The sequence below is a fragment of the Rana temporaria genome, chromosome 3, assembly GCF_905171775.1.
Source record: "Rana temporaria chromosome 3, aRanTem1.1, whole genome shotgun sequence".
NCBI lineage: Eukaryota > Metazoa > Chordata > Amphibia > Anura > Ranidae > Rana > Rana temporaria.
In genome coordinates, this window is record NC_053491.1 from 109,613,602 (window position 1) to 109,628,947 (window position 15,346).

At 42.0% G+C, this 15,346-nt stretch overlaps 1 long non-coding RNA gene across 2 annotated transcripts in view; it reads left to right on the forward strand.

The window, feature by feature from the left end:
• The window catches only part of LOC120931605, a 28,373-nt gene extending 13,548 nt beyond the window's left edge, over positions 1–14,825 (forward strand). For both annotated transcript variants that reach the window (XR_005747878.1, XR_005747879.1), the window contains 3 exons: positions 4,824–4,899; positions 12,363–12,426; positions 14,400–14,825. This is a non-coding gene — a long non-coding RNA (uncharacterized LOC120931605). The remainder of the gene's footprint in view (positions 1–4,823; positions 4,900–12,362; positions 12,427–14,399) is intronic.
• The last annotated feature ends 521 nt before the right edge of the window (positions 14,826–15,346 follow it).

Below are 15,346 nucleotides of genomic sequence, written 5' to 3' on the forward strand. Positions count from 1 at the left end.
CCCCTTCTTATTTTATAAACCAATGTTCGCTGTGTTAATACCACACTTCTACTCAGTATGTGAAAGGTGTTTTTGTATATGCCAATTACCCCCTTTTCCTGGCTACAACTTTACCTGTTTCAAAACGTTCTATCTTTTTAAACTTGGAAAAACACTCAATAAAGATTCAGTGTGTTAAAACAAAAAAATCTTTGAGCAAACTACATGAAAGGGAGTTTTGAATTGTACATAAGATATCGTACATAGGATACTTTTAAATGGTCCCAGTTTGGGATCTTCTGTGGTCTACATGGAGACTAGAGCACAGTAGAATGTATAGAGATAGCCTAACCTTTGACATTATAAGCACAGGGCAGTTAAGCAGAAGCAGGGCATGATGGCAAGATCCTCCACATTTATACAGGCTCTGTACTTGCTAAACTAATTATTATACTGTGATCTGGTCCACCTGTGCATTGCATAGGGAGGACAATTCATGGGTGCATGTGCCAGAGTATATAAGCTTTTTAACAAATCCCTTGCTGAAGCTAAAATGCTGCACTAACGTACAACATGAGTTAATTGTCTGTTTCAGTTCAGTTAAAATACCAGTATACCACAATGGTAAACATAGTAACAAATAGCCCCTGTGTTAGAACAATTTTTGGGCTTCTTATTAAACTACTGCCCAAAGTGCAAATACTTGGATAGATAGGTAGATGCAGATGAAGAGTAGTAACCTTTATTATAACATGAACTCTCCAACTGAGATTAGACAGCAAACACCCTATTTACTTCCAATCCAAATCACGTCATTAGGATATGGTAGACACATTTCGCATTCGTTAGTGTCAGTCATGTAAGAATTCATGTAGGTGCTCTCCCCCAACAACACTTGGACATTACAAACCAAAAACACTTTTAAGGCATGATGAATAATGTCTCCAGTTTCTCACCTAGTTTAAAAGTGAGCAGTATTCAGGTCTATGCAACAGAGAGAGTGGATGCAATCAACAACCTGGCCCATAATCAGTAAAAATGGGCCCCTGTAGTCCCAGTGGGTTCTTATGCAGCGGAACAGCATGCACACATTGGGCCAGATTCTTGTAGAACAGCGTATCCTTGCGGCGGCGTAATGTATCTGATTTACGCTACGCCTCCGCAACTTAGACGGGCAAGTGCTGTATTCTCAAAGCACTTGCTCCGTAAGTTGCGGCGGCGTAGCGTAATTCGGCCGGCGTAAGCCCGCCTAATTCAAATTTGGATCAGGGGGGCGTGTTTTATGCAAAACGACTGTGACCCGACGTGATTGACGTTTTTTTGGAATGGCGCATTCGCCGTTCGTGGAATTTCCCAGTGTGCATTGCTCCAAAGTACGCCGCAAGGACGTCATTGGTTTCGATGTGAACGTAAATGACGTCCAGCCCCATTCACGGACGACTTACGCAAACGACGTAACTTTTTCAAATTTCGACGCGAGAACGACGGCCATACTTAACATTGTTACGCCGCACTTATGCCTCATATAGCAGGGGCAACTATACGCCGGGAAAAGCCTAACATAAACGTCGTAACTTTACTGCGTCGGCCGCACGTACGTTCGGGAATTCGCGTATCTAGCTAATTTGCATACTCAACGCGGAATTCGATGAAGGGCCACCTAGCGGTAAAAAAAAAATGCAGTTTAGATCCGACGGCGTAAGAGACTTAAGCCTGTCGGATATAATGGATATCTATGCGTAACTGATTCTAAGAATCAGTCGCATAGATACGACGGGTCAGATTAGGACTTACGACAGCGTACATGGCGCTGCGCCGTCGTAAGTCCTTTGAGAATCTGGGCCATTGTATTTTGCCCCTAACATGCCATGTAGAAGAGGACCTGCTTAAATGGCAAGGATACGATTTAGCCAAGGAACACAGTGGCTAGCAGCACTAGGGTGGTCAGATTGAATCCCAACCATGACACTATCTGTATATACTGTAGTTAGTTTGTTCTCCCTGTGCTTGTGTGGGTTTCCTCCCGACAGCCTAGTACTCCATTCTCAGTTCTTCCACAAGACAACTCCTCCCCAGCTGGGCTGACCCTGGGTATTTCAAGGAGGTCTGCCAAACACCCCAAACACCTCCACCTTTCTTTCTTCGTCTTCTTCTAGAATCCTCTAGAAGCAAGAGGGAAGTAATTGTTGAGTGATGCTGTCTGTGAGTTACAGCTGCTACTCTGAGCCACTCCCAGCCCACACGGATCAAAACAAACAGGCCTAGTTTCCAGCTAGTCCTGCCTAAATTTACCTGCACTATAAAAATCCTAACCTCTAGCACCTACCTAGGTAGAGGGTGCTACATGTGTATAAATGTGAGTTAAGAACCTTAGATTGTAAGCGCCTTGAGGGCAGTGACTGATGTAAACGTACAATATATATATATGCAACTGCGTAAATTGTTTGTGCTATATAAATGCCTATAATAAAAATAATAGCCATTAAAAACAGAAATCATAGAATGCATGTATGTGCATCATTATTTCATATGAGTTAATTTCTTGAACTAGAAAAAAAATTTGTAAACTTTTGGAAACAACATTTAGGCCCGGATTCACGTAGAAGCGCGCATCTTTGTGCGGGCGTAACGTATCCTATTTACGTTACGCCTCCGCAACTTTGTCAGGCAAGTGCAGTATTCTCAAACCAAAGTAGTAATTCAAATGTGGAAGATGTGGGCGTGTGTTATGTAAATTTAATGTGACCCCACGTAAATGATGCTTTTTACGAACGGCGCATGCGCCGTCAGTGAAAGTATCCCAGTGCGCATGCTCCAAATTAACCCGCAAGAAGCCAATGCTTTCGACGTGAACGTAAATGACGCACAGCCCTATTCGCTAACGACTTACGCAAACGACGTAAAACGTGAAAAATTGTACGCTGTTCCGACGTCCATACTTAACATTGCTACGCCTCATCTACGCCTCATATAGTAGGGGTAACTTTACGCCAGGAAAAGCCTAACGTAAACGGCGTATCTGTACTGTGTCGGCCGGGTGTACATTCGTGAATTGGCGTATCTAGCTGATTTACATATTTCTAGGAGTAAATCAGCGTACACGCCCCTAGCGGCCAGCATAAATATGCAGATAAGATACGACGGCGTAGGAGACCGCTGGTCGTATCTTATACAAATTCTGGCGTATCTGATTCTTTGAATCAGGCGCCAAGATACGACGGCTCAGACTCAGAGATACAACGGCGTATCTGGAGATACGCCGTCGTATCTCCTCCGAGAATCTGGGCCTTAAAGTTTGTTTCAATTTTAATTGCAAAAAAGGGTCTAAATCTGTATTGCAGGTTTCATTACAAATGCTGTAAATGCTTTTGCCCATAAACAGGATCACTAGCATTCTGTTGATGGGCAAATTGGCATATGCTGCTTGCTTTAGATATCAATTTAAAATGCTTTTGTGATTTTTAGGACTCATTGGCCGGTGCATTTGTACTGCAGCTGACTTCCTCCTGACCTCCTGTGACCTGCTTCATGTGCTTTTGCATTTCTATAGACTTGTATCAGGAGGTAAACAGTTCTAATGCTCATTGATGTGGGGTTCTAGAATGATAGTAGCAGTCATTCTGCATAATTTACCTGAGAAAAGGGACCCAACAAAAGCATATGCTAAGCATTGTACATACATTGTGTATATTTCAGGAAAATATACTTCATTGAACTTTACTGCACACAAATATATATATATATTTTTGGTTAAATGCAAAATATGGGTTTTTTATCAAGGTAATATATACCAAACACATCAAGCCTTAAAATTTTTACCCAAAATGATCTATATGTAACATTTTAAAAAGCCTTTGCAAGTTATCAGTTTAAAGTTAACCATGAGGTATGGCACTAGAATTATTGTTTTTACTCCAATGTTTGTGGCACTGGCAATAAAGGCAGTCCCAGAGTTACGAACACCCTTCTCCCACCACCACCTTTAACAGGCCAAGAATGTGAATGGCGGCAACTGGTTCCTGGGACACAGTGAGAGGAACTGATGTTGTTCCTGCCACTGCGTGTTGTTCGAAACCAGGACCTGCAAAGATGTTGCCACTTCTGTTCTCATGGCTTGAACAAGCATCTGATCAAGCCGATCTTGGTTTGAGAAGATGCTTTGGAGCGCAGAGGAGAGATCTGGGGTCTAATAGATCCCAGATCTTTCCATAAAGAGGTCCTATTACATTCCAAAACAATTGTGTTTGAAAAACTGCTGAGCAATAACGATAGCGATCACTTAAAGGGGTTGTAAAGGTTTGTTTTTTATTTTCTAAATAGGTTCCTTTAAGCTAGTGCATTGTTGGTTCACTTACCTTTTCCTTCAATTTCCCTACTAAATGTTTTTTTTCTTTGTTTTCTTTGTCTGAATTTCTCACTTCCTGTTCCTCCTCAGTTAGGTGTTCAGTAAGCTGTTCTAAGTGACTTTCCACTGCTCGGATGATGTTGAAAAGCTTACTGAGGAGAAACAGGAAGTGAGAAATTCAAACAAAGAAAAAAAACATTTCGAACGGAAATCAAAGGAAAGGGTAAGTGAAAAAACAATGCACTAGCTTAAAGGAACCTTTTTAGATAATAAAAAACGAACCTTTACAACCCCTCTTGATTTTTAATGGAAAACAAAAATCTGACATGGGTTATAACCAACCCTTACTCTATCCAAAACAAACAAAAAAGTGTTGCCTATAGTTCTACTTTAACTGCATAATAATTGGTTATCTGTTGGCTTTCATATTAGATTGTAATCACTAAAGTGCAGGATTCAAATGCCTGTTATGTTTTATTATGTTATCTTGTTGTTATAGATGAATGGATAAGGTGGAGTCATTCATCAATCCACCAACCTGCCAATTCCCCTGCAGCTTTTCTAATCTCAGTATGGTAAGTACAAGGGTTTAAATCCTCCAGGAGGCTGCTGTAAACAGATGTCCCAGCTATATCTATACAGTACATATGCCACCCAGTTATAGATGTCCTCTATAGAGCCTGTCTCTAGATAAAAATGAATATTTTTTCAGGGATTGGTTATAAACTACATTAGAATATATTAAAGGAAGCTTGTACCAAACAAATATAGATTACGCTGTTCCCCCAAGCAATTGAGCTGCAAGTTTAAAAATGACTTGCTATGCTAGTGCTAGACTTCACAAGTTTGTTGCACAATTGCAGCAAGTCCGCATTGCATGACTCCAGATCAAACCTTTTTTGCAAACATTCTGCAAGTCTGCTGCAAGTTCTGGCTCAGTTATGTTGTGCAATAGTCATCCAACCACAGGGGTCACTGTGACTGAATTTGAAAACGTGTCAACTAGAACGTGTGCTTCAAGTGCTCTGCAAGTGTACAACTTGCCAGTGAAAATGTTCAGCAAGTTAACAAGACTTGAAAATCAACAAGTTAGGCCCCGTACACACGTCCGAGGAACTCGACGGGCAAAACTCATCGTTTTGCTCGTTGAGTTCTGTGTGAAGCCGCCGAGAATCTCGGCGAGCCAACTTTCCTCATTGAACAACGAGGAAATAGAGAACATGTTCTCTATTTGGCTCGACGAGGAACTCGTCGGCTTCCTCGGGCCGAAACTGTACACACGGCCGGGTTTCCAGAATTCAGCTCCGATCGAGTTTCTGGCTGAATTCTGCCGAGAAACTCGGTCGTGTGTACGGGGCCTTATCCTTGCTATCTGGGCTAAAGTAAACAAAAGAGGCCTTCTGATCTTACAGTGACTTCTCTTACTAAATGCTTGTTCCAGGTCATTTACATAGGAAGGTCAGAGATGGCATCCTCTGTATTTTTATCAGTATTCATCTCCTTTAGGCTGGCTTCACAGATGTGCGTTTGCATCTTCTGGCAATTTTTTATTGCTTTGGGCAGGTACATAGCCCCTACAGCAAGCATCAACAGATCAAAAACAGAGATTAACTTTTTCCAACATCACACGTCAACGCACCGCTGAATAACAATGGGAAGCATGTGCACATCCCTATGTGATGATATGTTCTCTTTACTGACACATCAGGGGTCTATTAGCCAACAGTCAGCTACAACAGTGTGCGTAACCCCCCTGTGGTTGCTGATATATGACATACAGTAGTACTTTTATTTTAAATAGTCTTTGCAGGCAGGTAGTGTCAGCAACAACTAGGAAATTTGCCCTGTGAATAAGCACATGTAGCCTGCTATCACTGTGGTGCATGTGGACAGGCAGAGGCGACATGACAGCATTGAGATGTAGTAAAGGATGACAATTTGTTAAAACCCTTCCCTAACCCACCCCCAAATTTCCTCATATACCCAGCATTTTGCTACCTGACACTCAGTAAGGGGTTTACATCTGCATTAACAGACCTGCCAGACCTACAAGCCCTCCACTAATTTTTTCCCTATGCACATTATCAGCAGCCCTCCTTATGTTTTCCCTATCACAGCTAAAATATATAGTAAGTATGACTGTTGTCATCTCACTCTCTAAGTCTCCATATTGGCCCTTGTAAGCCGGCTGACCTAAGTTTAAAGCTAGGCAGTACAGTTGTAAATAATTTGATCTGGCAAAGTCCTGTAATTATTATGCTGAAATCATACATTTTGAACACACAGGATTCGCAGAATCCTTGGTAGTAGTGAACCTATACTTTATTCCTAATTACAACTTGAGTAAACTTTCTGAAATAATTTTGTGTTACGTAAATAATTACCGTAATTTTGTATCTAAGTATATTAAACAGTGAAATCATTTGGCTTTGAAAATCACTTTAGGGTTGCAGAAATAATTTGATAGCAGAAAATAGACTGGAATATTTATTTCTTGGATAATCAGCTAATTAAATATTAAATACTTTTACACAAGCACAATAATGCTGTAAAATTATGTAATAAAATAATTGTACGTAAATTCATAAATGTAATTTATTTCTTGTACATTGAGGCATGCAGGATTCAGAGACAATTGGGATATACTGCAGATTGCAGAAGGATCTGGGCACTGCAAAAATAAAAACAGTGACCAGTCTGGTATAAGACCTTCTGCTCCCAGCATGTCTCATGCCGCATACACACCATCACTTTATGTGATGAAAAAAAACGACATTTTTAAAAACGTAAATTTAAATGACCGTGTGTGGGGGAAAACGTTGTTTTATGTCTTGTGAAAAACGACAAAAAAAAATTGAAGCATGCTTCAATTTTATGTGTCGTTTTTCAAAACGTTGTTTTTTGTGTCACAGAAATTGACCGTGTGTAGCAAAAAACAACGTTTTTAAACCCACGCATGCCCAGAAGCTAGTTATGAAGCGAGCTTCAATGGAAAAAAGTGGTGAACGTAACCTCGCTTTGCGAAAAAAACGATGGTGTGTAGGCAACGTCGTTTTTGAAAATTGAAGTTTCAAAAACGTAGTTTTTTACTTCACAGAAAACGTTGTTTTTTTCCATCGCATAAAGTGATGGTGTGTACGCGGCATCAGTGTTTTGCTAGTGTCTAGGAGGAATGATGCCTTTTCTCATTTGAGAAAAGTTTAACCATTTTTCCTAGCCAAGAATATTTTTTCTTAAGTCGACTTCTCTAAATGCTACCTAAACTGTGCACTTTATGCAGCTGTCTGGATTGGCGTATCCTCAACAATATCTTTAGAAACTTGCAATGCCTATCTGGAAAATTACCTCCAGGCACTGGATTCTGCATTGTGGAACATTCCAGACCTCTGTACTGTGTTAGTTAGCCATGGAGCATTTTCCAGGTCCAGAGCTGTGGCACAGCCTCTGGTGTAACACAATCTCTAAAGACTCACTCTGTGAGTAGGTAATGCGGGCTGAGAATTGGAATCTACTCTGTTTATTAGAACCATTAGGAACCATTATTATCCCATTATTATCCTAATTTTCAGTTGATTTTCCACAAAAAAGGTTTAAACACTGAGGTCACTAGGTGGAGCGCGTAAAATTAAAAAAACATATCATCACAGAGTGGAGCTGTGGATATGAAAACAAAATAAAACAATGGCACGTCCCGATAGATTAGGTTATATAAGAGTAGGTTGGCAGATGATGGACTTTATAGGCATAATAGGATTAAAAAATATGTACATTTATTAGAAGAGAAACATACAAAATAATTGAAAACATAAATAACAAAATGGCCGTTCATAGAAGGACCTAAGAACACAGAAATTAATAACACATCACCTACAAACCAGAAAAGTACAATATATTGGAGAGAAGGACGCCAGGGTCACTTCCTACTGGTATATATATAGACGTATAATTTATGGAAGGCAATGTATCACGTACAGCTTAGCTCGACATGTTGCTCGTATTGAAAAGACGCTTCTTCAGGAGTGATGGCGTGTTCTATAAATGAGAAGGTTTACAAATCACTTTATAAAAACCAAATAGATAAACATAGAGGCCCAGATCCACAAAGAACTTACACCGGCGTATCTATTGATACGCCGCGTAAGTTCTAAGATGCCCCGTTGTATCATTGTTTTGTATCCATGTATGTTTTGGCTCGATTCGACTGATGTACGTCTTAGTACGCTGTCGGATCTTAGGTGCATATTTTCGCTGGCCGCTAGGCGGCGCTTCCGTTGATTTCCGCGTAGAGTATGCAAATTAGCTAGATACACCGATCCTCAAACGTACATCCGCCCGGCGCATTTTTTTTTCGTTGTTTACATAAGGCTTTTTTCGTCGTAACTTTACCCCTGGGTCTATGAGGCGTACGCAATGTTAAGTATGGACGTCGTCGTTTGCGTAAGACGTTCACGAATAGGGATTTGCATAAATTACGTTCACGTCAAAACCATTGACTATTTGCGACGTGATTACGAGCATGCGCACTGGGATACCCCCACGGACAGTGCATGCGCTGTTTAAAAAAAACGTCATTTACGCGGGGTCAAGTTGAATTAACATAAAACACGCCCACATGTTAGTCATTTGAATTGCGCGCCCTTACGCCGACACATTTACACTATGCCGCCGTAATTTACAGCGCAAATTCTTTCTGGATACGGAAAGTACGCTGTAAGTTACGGCGGCATAGTGTATCTGAGATACGCTACGCCTGCCTAAAGATAGGCAGATCTTTGTGGATCTGGGCCAACATTTTTATTTTCCCTTAATGTATTTGATATTGCTGCAGAGCCTCCCACAGCCCACCAAAGTTGGCCCCACCCCTTAGCATAATAGAATAACATAGAACGTGTCTATGCCAACAACAATGGGGTATTATAACCATAATGTGACCCCCATAAAGATCTAATGGGAAGGGGGAGAGGGGACAATTGGAAAAGACTGATATGGGCATTGCAAGTAACTTACATTTTAAAGGTAGAAGATGGGAGAATAGACAGAGAATATAATCATGATCAGGGGCACAAGCAAATTCACAAGAATTTGTACTCCGGTTGCTTTGCAAAAAACAATCGGTATATAGAAGCCGTTTGTTTAGCATAGTAAATATATAAATCAACAAGAGATCAATAAGAAAAGGAGGAAAATTCGAGAGTCTGGGACAAAGATAGGTAGGGCTAATACTGTGCTGCTTACCTATAAGTGCAAGCTCTCAAAGAGTCCTTAATTAGGATAGTAACAGGAACCTTGCAAAAGAAAAGGAAAACAGGAAACAGCCTAATGCTGGACGATTCTGATAAGGTTTATAAAGTAGTTAGGGACAATCACACTACAGGTTTTCATTTGTTCAGAAAAGAGCGTTCCAGAAGAGGTATCTGTAACACACAATGGATATTATGAGTTTACTGATCAATATCTAAAGAGTCAACCCCCCATCTCAAAGGACGCTGGTATAGCAGGCCCATAGCAGAGGGATTAGCCTTTAATGTGGACCTACCATTCAGATTGAATTTGCCCGAGGTTCTGTGCCTGTGATGACAGTCTCGGTATAGAGAAGAGGTGGAGTGGCCCTCGCTGAAACCTACAGTGACCTAGTTACCTCTTCTGCTTCCAAAAGATAATTTGTGAATACCCATGGATGTCCTTGCTTGCAGTGGAACATGTTAGATCTCAAACACGTAGGGAGCAGACTGTATTAAATCGTTTTGGCCCACGATCCACTATCTATTCCAGAGAGGCTTGCAGTACACCCTTCCAACGTAGTCCCTATATTCCTCTGAGTCTTCCTTAGCTCCATTGTGTGTAGACCCATATTCAGTGTAAACCCCGGAGGAAAGCACAAAAATTTTGATTGCTCGCTCTGATGACATTCAGTGCGAATTTTTGGTACACATAAGCGTAAGATAACACATTCTGCTGCAGAATCATTATGTGAATTGCCTGCAGATTTAGCCACCTCTGAGCCTTTGGCTATGAAGACTCTATCTGTTGAAGAGTCACACAAATCCTTGCCAGATGATGGCTCTTATTGATGTAGTATATACTAACCTAATGATGAGGAACAGCCTGTCTAAGGCCCCGTACACACGTCCGAGAAACTCGACGGGCAAAACACATTGTTTTGCTCGTCGAGTTCCTTATGAAGCCGCCGAGGATCTCGGCGAGCCAAGTTTCCTCATTGACTAACACCCCCACCCATTCTGGGAAAAATCATCACCCCTAGCGCCAAAGTCAAAAGTCTTGGAGTCATTTTTGACACCTACATGACAATGGATGCACAAATAGGGTCAGTAGTCAGCGGATCACACCATCTGCTGCGCCTACTACGCAGACTTATTCCATTTATCCCCAAAGAAGACATAGCAGTCGTGGTGGGAACAATTGTCAACTCCAGACTTGACTATGCAAATGCCCTGTACCTCGGACTCCCAAAGTACCAAATCACCCGCCTGCAAGTCGTTCAGAATACAGCCGCGCGGCTTGTGACTGGGAAAAAACCTTGGGAATCTATTTCCCCCTCAATGAGAAGCCTCCACTGGCTCCCAGTGAAAGACAGAATCGCCTTTAAAGCACTCTGCCTGACGCACAAATGTATCTTGGGTAATGCACCCAAGTATTTGTGCGAAAAATTAAAGGCATACAACCCCAGTTGCACGCTGCGATCCTCCAACCAAAATCTACTCCAGATCCCTAAAACAAGATACAAGTCCAAAGGAGAAAGGAGATTTGCGGTCCAAGGCCCTCGACTTTGGAACACTTTACTAACCTCTATTCGGTTGGAGGAGAATCACTTGGCCTTTAGGAGAAAGATCAAAACCCATCTCTTCTGAGATCAATGGAGAAATGGTCAAACAAGCGCCCAGAGGCGATTCAGTTTGCATGTGCAGCGCTATATAAGTTTTTCACTCACTCACTCACTAACAAGGAAATAGAGAATATGTTCTCTATTTGGCCCGACGAGATCCTCATCGGTTTCCTCGGCCGAAAGTGTACAGATGACCGGGTTTCTCTGCAGAATACGGCTCTGATCGAGTTTCTGTCAGAATTCTGCCGAGAAACTCGGTCGTGTGTACGGGGCCTTAGACTTCCACTGGTGCTGATGCCTGTTTTTGATCCCTTAGAGGCTCTAAAGCCCTGTACACACGATCGGATATCTGATGGAATCTAATCCGATGGATTTTTTCATTGTATATCAGATGAATCTGACTTTCATCAGTCTTGCCTACACACCATCAGTCAAAAATCCGACCGTGCCAAAACGCGGTGACGTACAACACTACGACAAGCCGAAAAAAATGAAGTTCATTGCTTCCGAGCATGCGTCGACTTGATTCTGAGCATTCATGGATTTTTGTCCGATGAAGTTCCACGCAGACGATCGGATTTTTCTATCGCTTTTTATTCATAGGAAAAATTTAAAACATGTTCTATTTCTTTTCACCGATGGGAAAAAGACCGATGGGGCCCACACACGATCGGTTTGTCCGATGAAAACAGTACATCAGTGACATGTCAGCGGACATGCCACTGCTGACATCCGACGCTTCATAGAGATGTATGGAGCGGCCGTTCAGGTCTGCCGAAAAAACTGACAGGCGGACCTGAACGGCCCAACCATGTGAAAGGGGCCTTAAAGTTAACAGCTCCTTGTACCTTTTTTCAGTTTTAACCCAGACAACAAATAATATATCAGAATATTTACGCTTTCATGTGATGTTACGTATTTTCGAGTTTTGCTTTTCCATTCCCTGGTTTCCCCATAAATTCTGGGCAAGAGATGGCGCGCTGGCTTTAGTTAAGCATTTTATGTTCCAAGGTTTACTATTTAAGTCTTGCCAAAGGACAGTTGTGTCTTTTTGTTCTTTTTCATGTGAAGTATCTGCAATATCCTAGAATTTGTTATGTTTTATTGCTTAATCTGTACTAATAATTTGTGTTTCTTTGCTTCACTGACTGACCTTTAAAAAACTGGTGTTTTATTGCCCTATACTATCTGCAGGAATGGACACTTTCTGTACAGAGTGCAATTGTCGAAAAGCCAAAAGGCAAAATTTCACATCCAGGTAATGTGATCTTCTCTCCCAGTTATTTGATTGATTGGAACAAAATGTGCTAAAAGATAAATACTGATTATAGTGAATGGTGATGACATCTTCGTATAGAGCAGCAGACAAGTGTGAAGAATGATTTAGTTATCTAATACAGAAGGAAAAAGGCTCTTCATGTATCCTGGATAGCCCTTACATGCTTCTGACCAGAGCTTCCAGACACGACTAGACCCCATCATTTTTGTGGTTACGCTGAAGGGTAGGAGAAGGTAACATGTATCAGTAATCCAATGTGATAAATAATGGGTGGATATTGTTGTAGAATCTGTCTCAAAGACACACATGAGTACCAGCAGAAAAACCATTGAGGACAGAAAGAAACACAGTCTGAAAACAATACTTTTAAGCGATCACCTTAAACAGTAAATAAAAGAGAGAAATGGGTTTCTGCAATTAACATTATGCAGCAAACGTATATATATGAAAACAAGATATAGAATTAGTGCAGTGGTCCTGAACCATCCATGCACTTTGGAAACAAATTGGAAGTGTGAGGCTAGCCATAGATGATTTGTTCACTGGCTGAATGAAAAACAAAGAGCAGATTCCTCCATCCACAAAAGCAAGATAGATGGAGGAAGCAAAAGCATTAAGACAATGGGGTTGATTTACTAAAGGCAAATAGACTGTGCGCTTTGCAAAGTGCAGTTGCTCCAGAGCTTAAAACGGAGCTCCAGGCTCCTCCTGAAAAATACTGTAGCTGCAGACTTTTAATATTAGGTCGCTTACCTGTCCACGAATCTAGCAGTGTCTGCACCCGAGCCTACTTATGAATAGGCTTTAGGGGGCTGCCGCGGCCATCTGGGGTAAAGGAAGCCTTGGGGCTTCACAGCCAGTTCCCTACTGCACATGCGTGAAGCACGCAGCACTTTGTGAATGGCTCAGCGGCGGGTGAAGGAGGAGGGCGAACTTCCAGATGTCCTTGCCGTGGCTAAGTTATCTGGAAGTGGGAGCTCCCCCATCCCGAAAGGTGCAAAATGTGGCAGCAGAGGGAGGGAGGAGGCAAATAAGCGGAGCTTCCTTATTTGGGTGGAGCACCACTTTAATAAATGAGCAGAAGGTCTGCTGACTTCCATCATCCAATCATGTGCAAGCAAAATGCAATTTTTTTTTCCTTGCATGTGATTGGGTATTCTTTGCAAACTGGAGCTTTACATCATTTGCTAAGCTCTGGAGCAACTGCAATTTGCAAAGTGCACAGACTTTTAGTAAATCAACCCCTATGTGTTGTGATATCGGGACTCTATGCTGTCAGAATACACTAATCAGTGACTAAAACCACTGATCAACAAGTTTTCCATCATTCCTGTTCAGCAGAAGTGTCAATCAAACAAGAACAGTTACACATGGATCAAAATTCAGCCTTCAGTTCAGTTCCTTCAGAGTGCATGCAATGGTGACGTCACCGTCTTCTGCTTGCTAGAATATCTCCTAAACGGTACACGTTTAGGAGATATTAATTTTCCCTACAGGTAAGCTTGTACCTGTAGGTAAAAATAATAAAACAGAGTTTTCTACCACTTTAAGTCTTGCCAAAGGACAGTTGTGTCTTTTTTGTGCTTCCTAATGTGAAGTATCTGCAATATCCTAGAATTTGTTATGGACATAAACAAACGTGTCCCACCACCAATACTATCTGCTAAAAAGTATAGTGGGCGATGTCAGTGTCCGCTCTGCATATGCAGAGCAGACATGAACATGCTATCCACCCGCTCCGCTCATTGTGGCCCGCGAGCGATTACCAAGTCGCTTAAGTGACCCTCGCTCTTCAAAAGTTTGGGCACCCCTGGTCTACACTGTTATAAAAGCTGTACAGTCACTACTTTACATTGTAGCAAAGTGTCATTTCTGCAGTGTTGTCACATGTTGACATGTTGTCACTGTATACATATATACAGGTATATATATAATTTATATTGTCTTTACAGGTACAAGGTTTAAAACACAGAGGACATCTTTACACCATCATCACTTCTTTGTCGCTCTCAAAGCTTTTTGCGGTCTGGGCTTGCTGTTCTTAATCACAGTAGCCAGGAAGCCCTTATCCCAAAAAGAATTTGCGAGGGAGGAATATCTTCAAATACAGTGAAGCTGGAAGCTAAAGCAATGTAGTTCTATGATATCTATAATTACTCTGTCAATAAAGGATAAGTATTTAGGCTCAGTGTGCACCAATAATATAACAGCTTCAGATTTGTTTTAGATTTAGGGCCCTTTCCCTCGTACGGGTCCCGTGAGGATCCGTACCTTTCTTATCTGCTTGCTCAGAGGGAATCGTTCTGTTGATCCCCGCTGAGCCGGCAGATGACAGGGTGGTCCCCGCACACTGTGCAGGGACCGCCCTGTCAGATCGTCGCTCTCCCCTATGGGGGGATCGGATGAACACGGACCGTCCGTGTTCATCCAATCTGCTCTGCAGACGGATGAAAAAATAGGATTTTCCTCCGTCTGCAGAATCGGACCATAGCGGGGACCGATGTTCATCCGCTGACACCTGCTATCCCATAGAGATTAATGTATGTCCGTATTTCATCCATAAACCGATGGATGAAATACGGACATACTGTCCGTACGTGTAAGAGGGCCCTTAAGCCCTGTACACACGATCAGATATCTGATGGAATCCAATGTTGATAAGGGACAGGGTACTTTGGGGTGGGGGTGAATGAATATGGGGTACATCGTACCCCTACCCATTCACCTGGAGGAAAAGTGTAAAAGAAAATAAACACACAACACAGGGTTTTAAAATAATTTATTAGTCAGCTCCGGGGGTCTTCTCCACTCTCAGGGGGGTCTTCTTCCGTCTTCTCCGCTCTCCGCTGTCGTCTCGGCGCTCGCCGGTTCTTCTCCCGCTCGCTCTCCAGTGCCTTCT